Consider the following 6635-nt stretch of genomic DNA (forward strand, 5'->3'; position numbering starts at 1 on the left):
GTCCATAAATGACGACACGCGATTTTGGACGATTTTTGACCCCCCCCCTCGTCACACGGCGTCACAAAAAGTCAGACCTCCCTCAAATATGACGTCATAAAGCTCTGCCCCCCCCCCAAAATGCTTCAAATCGCTTTAAACTATTGTCATTGTAGTGCGTATTTAATGTGCCGCTGCACTCTGATGTTGTAGGAGAAAACATTTATTAAAAGTCTATTTAATTAAGAAGAACGTGTTGTCCATATTTATTTAAAGTTGCGCATTTTGATGTGACGTCACATTGCTCACCCCCCCCCCCTCGTCACACATCGTCACAAATGTGTAACCCCCCCCCCTAGGTGCGTGACGTCATTTATGGACTGCCCCTTATTCAAGTCACATGTTTGAGCAACGCATGACACGGATTTAAAGTCTGCTTCCTTTAACGTCAATTGGCACGACCTTGTGCATGCCGCGAGTGTGAACGAGGCGACGTGGAATCGGCACGCGTGTTCATAATTCTGCCGGTGGAGGAGCTAATTGTATTTTTTTAATTAAAAGCTTTCGTGACTGCAGGAATTCACATTCTTTGGGCCACGTAGATAAGAAGGCCCAAAGAATCGAATTGTATTTTTCTAAGAGGAAACCCGGCGACTTCTCAAACATTTCCAGAGAACTAGAGGTCACAGACATCGACGGTGCCGTTTATTTCGCCAATAAAAGGAAGTTGCTGTACGGAATAACTTTTTTTTTTTGATCCCAGTGATGGTTGATAACGCGAGTCTTAGTGGCCAAGTCAATACAATCAGAATGTGTGTTTATACTGGAGGAATCCGATGAGCCATGAAGCTCTTATTCATTACTGATGTCCAGTCAAAAAAAATCGCTGTCACCAGACCACCCCGCCCTGCACTGCCCACGACGACCCTAACGCGATAACCTACAAGCCAAGGCCGTAGCCATGGAGTCAACATTGGGGGGGACCAAATCTTTCAGGGGGTCTGGAGGCCCCCCCCCCCCCCAGGAAAAAAAAATCTAAATTTGAAAACGAATTTCCTGCCTACAATATTAATGTCTACTAGTGTATTGTATTACATTTCTCTGTTTTTCCTTTTTTACCTTTTCTTGTTTCATTGTATGCAATGGCAGAGATTAGGGATTAATAAAGTACAACCATAAGCACAATCATTTAAACAAATCTATTTTATAGCAATATATTGGGGGGGAGCATTTTGAGCATATTTGAATATTGAGGAGGGGGGGATGTGCCCCCCCCCCCAAAATATAATTACGGCCTTGCTACAAGCAGCTCCACATCCTCCTCACACCCAAGCACGAAACCAGCCTCATCGATTCTTGGCCACATATTCGATATCTCAAAAATACCGAGCGCATTTTGTGGTGATTTGGTCACAGTCTGGCGTGCAGAGGTCCTAGCATCAGCCACACCTGTGCACCTGCATTGGGAAGGCTTTTCTATGACTCAAGGATCCATACTCTTTGTTTTTTTCGGTAAAGTCAAATAAATTACATTTTGCTGGAGCAGTCAACACCTGATGACGGTTGCTTGTATTGCTTCCGAAACGTCGTGATTTAATTTCATTTTTTTCATTTTAATTTCATGTACATTTTTTTTACCTACGTGACTTTACCGAAAAAACAAAGAGCATGGCCTGTTAACACCCGCGGCAAACCTCTCACTCAACGCAGGTGCAGAAGATCACCGCGGCCACGGGGCGGCAGTGTCCCCACACTGCGGGCGGAGGGCAATGATTTCTCGTTGATTGTGGGGGGGGTCAGACCCTCCCAATCAGCAACACCGCCAACAACCCTCGCTTCTCCATCTCTTGTCGGCGTGAATGAGTGTCTCAAACCAAGGCCGTAATTATAATATATATTGGGGATGACACATCCCCCCCCCAATATTCAAATATGCTCAAAATGTCCCCCCCCAATATATTGCTATAAAAAATAATTGCTATGCTATGTAAATAAAAACTACAATTTGCTCAACCTTGGCCACAATATCTGGACTTGTCTTCATATAAATCAATGCGTAGATTTCTGTTTATATGATTGTGGTTATGGTTGTACTTTATTAATCCCTAATCTCTGCCATTACGTACAATGAAACAAGAAATGGTAAAAAAAAACACAGCAATGTAAATACAATACACTATTAGACATTATTGTAAAAAATAAATAAAAAGTCCATCCCATGTGTTAGTTAATTTTTTTTATATTTTAGGCAGGAAATTCGTTTTCAAATGTAGATATTTTTCTGGGTTGGGACCCCCAGACACCCTGGAAGATTTGGTCCCCCCCATGTTGACTCCATGGCTACGGCCTTGTCTCAAACATATCCATCAAACTGCGGGTGGATATCCCGTTGGACGTGTGGCTGCCACTCCACTCTTAGTCTTGACCCCTTCCTAGCCATGACGCTCCCTGCCCCCAAACCAGGTCCCCGTTCTGTCATTCAACAGTCAACGCCCCTGAATGCCGCCCACTCTCCGAGCTGGCAAGAAAATAAGTAATATTTAAAAAAGTTTTTAAAAAAACACGCTTTAATGAAATGTACCGTACTAGTAATCCAAGAACTCCACGACTCCAGAAAGTGGCCCCGAAGCTTGCCATAACGTAAGATACAGTCGTGATTTACAGCCAACATCAGTTGAGCGTGGACAATTAGACCCAAGCCGAAATATAACATATAAAACATGTTTAAAACATTTATTTTTATTTTTAATGATAGAATATAATATTGTCATCAGTATGACATAAGTATACCAAGTTTGCAGTCGATATCACATTGGGAAGTGGGTAAAATTTTAGTTGCAAGATTTGAGGATACAACAGAGTGAATAAAAAGCGTGTACCAAGCCATGCTCGGAACGTAGCTGGCGACGATCGGAAGGATGCAAATGTCTCTGCTGGTGCGCGTTATTCTAAGAATAATTATGTTAAATACAGCAAGCGGCACTGACTGGCATGCCCCTCCGATACACTCCGTTGCACGGCTCAACCCTGTTAGTGTGTGGGATGTAGTGCAGCGACACCATCATCCATAAAGCCTACAACCAACCCTGAACGGCTTTATACAACGAGAGACGATATTATGTAACGACACAGAAAGCATAAAAACCGAATCGATTCTTGAGTCATCTCGCAGTCAATATCGCGAGACTTGAGCCCTGTCGAGACCACTATCCCCTTTGGAGGATGTGGCTCAGTGGCCAACAGCCAGTGTGCGTTGTCACAACCTTGCAACGCTCAGCGTGATCAAACCCAACCCATGGCCCAACGCTGCCGCTTTGCTTTTGTTGACGATTTTTATTAAAATTATAATTGACAAATGTGCATAAAACGCACGTTCGTTCAATCAGCCTCTGCAATTTCCTGACCAATATTCTTAAGCAGAACGTTGTTTTTAACAAGCACACCGAGGACCGGTTTTAACGAGCCTGGCTGCTGATGGGATCCTGAAGGCTGAAACCAGTCCAGACTATGCTTGTGTAAACACATGCGACCAGATAATACTGGCATGGAAAGGCCACGTGCAGCGAATGAACTGGGAAAAAAACCCATTGTATGTTGAAAGACAAATGGAACTTTAAGCTGTTTATAAGGCCACTGACGGAAGGCCTTACCACGCTGTGGCTCATTAGGAGTGGTTGACCATACTTCACCATGGTGGTTAGTGCGGATTATTAAAGGTGGCGTGTGTGCAGGCTGGATCAGGTATCACTCGCCCCTTCAGTGAATCACCGCTCTAGCTCACGCTAAGTGGCACACGTGCTATACGAGATATAATGTGCTCGCTGCGTGGCAATAAACCCAAGGTCAATCCGCGTGAATTTACAAACCAAAGCTAATAAATATTTGAGTTTTTTTGTTGTTTATTCATTGGTGAGTGAGCCGAGGCACATCCATTCACTGCACTCAAGGGGGGCTGAAACCAACATTCAAATCCAAAATTCCAGTAGTGCAGGCTCGGTGTTCTGACTGACGTGGCCATTGAGCCCCCATAATCCGCCTGGCCACTGGATCAACCCACCACCGACCACTGCAACTGTTTTTGTCGATTCATATTCATACTGTACAGGTCGTGCTTCTTGATACCGTCGGCGCTGCGGGACTTGTTTTGTGTCCGTGCCAGGCACGAGATCAACAAACAATGACGACGACGATGACGAACCCGGCGTATCGATGACTGCCTGGATTTGAACCCATGATCTCACGCGTGCGTGAGTTTTCTCCGGATGCTCCCGTTTCATTCCGTGTGTAGTGACACAGCGCCGGCTGCCGCCCAGCAACGGCAGCTGCTGCGGACGAGCAGTGCGCACTCCGGTGAGCACTTATGCCGATGTGCCGGCAGGGCGGAGGAACTGTGGCAAGTGGCACAGAGACCCTGTCGGGAAGCCCCTGGAACCCGCTAGTGGGTTCGAGAAGAATAAAAGCAGCGGAGAGTGGGAGCTCGTGGCTGTCGGTTCTGAGAAGTGGTCTCGTCTCGTCGTCGCTGTCGTCTTCACTAGATATTGCGCTTACGGAGAGTTGTTGGCTGTCTCGGTGGACGCCGTCGGTGTAACAGGGTCAGGGTTCATCTTCTTGGTTCTTTCGGTAAAGTCACGTAGAAGGGAAATAATAAAATAATAAAACATAATAAAATAATTCTCACGTTTCGGCCACAACGCAAGCAGCCGTCCTCAGGTGAAGACCAGGACTGTCATTCAGACGCTGTCTCCCCGACAGACCTGGTCTTCACCTGAGGACGGCTGCTTGCGTTGTGGCCGAAACGTCGTGAGAATTATTTTATTGTTTTATTTTTATTATTTTATTATTTCCATTCTACGTGACTTTACCGAAAGAACCAAGAAGATGTATCCCTGCAGTCACGGAAGCTTTAAATCGAAATTTAAAGGTCAGGGTTGTGGCGAGGCTCGGCTATACGACTTGGAAGAAGCGAGGGCGAAACTGTGAACCTCAAAGCGTTAAATAAAGGTGCCTCCTCAAGAATCCGTCTCTCGCTCCGTTAACACTGCACGTGTAGAAACACCCCTCGTTCATGGGAGTTGGCCATACCTACCATGATAGGATCGCAGAGCTTGGGAAATGTGTTGGCACCGGTTCTGGATAATTCCCTTCACGCTTGCCTCTTTCTGCGCACTTCCGTTGTGGAAAAACGACTCTCGTTCGAATTCTCCTCGCGCCTTTTGCGATGCGATTTGCACGAATTCTGCTGCAGTGGATATGTAAAGACGCGAGACGCAGCTCAGCATGATTAGCTGCTGCCGTTTGCCCGCTGCGGGAATAACAAATCTCGACAGGCGCTCAGACCGGTTCCATAAAGGGGGGGGGGGGGGGCTGTGAATGTAATAAAGGCAGCAAGAGAAACACACACCTCTCGCGAGGACGTGTTCCCAGGCAACAGCAACAGCACGTGGACATGGCAGGTGCTGTTGTGACAGCAGCCTGGAGGAGGAATGCGTGGAATGGGGGGGGGGGTGGGGGTGAGCCCCCCCCCGCCCGAGGGGGCGTCTCCACCCCGCGCCGTGAAGTGGAGGGGGGGGCGCTGTAACACGAGAACATCGGGCAGCCCGACGCAATCTCCCATCACAGATGTGACACGCAACCTTTTTTGGGGGTTTGTCGATTGGCTAACATCTGCATCACCGTTACCACAGCGCGCTCCGGGGCCTCGGGGTGGGGGGGGGGCGCTCGCCAGAGGTGGGACAAAGTCATTGTTATGCAAGTCCAAGTCGAGTCGCAAGTCATCAAATTAATGACTCGAGTCTGACTCGAGTCCAAGTCACATGACTCGAGTCCACACCTCTGGCGCTCGCACAGCGGGGTTCATGAGTCCGGGGGGGGGGAGGGGGGTGGATGCAACGTGCATCGACACGACCCGGACAGCGACACCTGCGGAACGAGCAGCGCAATCATCCCCCACGACAGCAAAGGTGCGAGGTTGATCGATTAAACGTCGCATCCGGACACCTCGGTGCAGCGCCTGTTCAGGATGAGCGCGGTGGAGAGCAAAGAGGGGGCTTTTGCGTGCTTCTGTGTCCGCTCCCTGCTGCCTTTGTCTCCCCTCCCCCTGTTACTCGTATTCACAAAGGTACAGGCGCTCTTTTAAAAGTGGAGACGACTTCGGAGAAATGTAGAGGATTCACGTTGGCGTGAATATACTCCAACTAGATTATCTGTGCTATTGGTTCTTTCGGTAAAGTCACGTAGAAGGGAAATAATAAAATATAAAACAATAAAAATTCTCACGACGTTTCGACTGCAACACAAGCAATCGTCATCAGGTGTGAAATCCACAGCAAGAAAATAAAAAACGCCACTTTTTTCAAATTTTCTTGCTGTGGATTTTCACACCTGATGATGATTGCTTGTGTTGCAGTCGAAACGTCGTGAGAATTTAGTTTTATATATTTTTTATTTTATTATTTCCCTTCTACGTGACTTTACCGAAAGAACCAAGAATATGAATCCCTGCAGTCACGAAAGCTTTAAATACAATTTTAGATTCCCTGTGTTGTGTTTTGTGTTTCTAAGTTTACTGTGTTTTTTCTCATTCATTCTTACCTGATGATGGTTGCTTGTGTTGCAATCGAAACGTCGTATTCTACTGATTTCATTTTATTTTCTAC

This window comes from Lampetra planeri, chromosome 38 (genome assembly GCF_965212315.1).
Source record: "Lampetra planeri chromosome 38, kcLamPlan1.2.h2, whole genome shotgun sequence".
NCBI classification, from domain to species: Eukaryota; Metazoa; Chordata; class Hyperoartia; order Petromyzontiformes; family Petromyzontidae; genus Lampetra; species Lampetra planeri.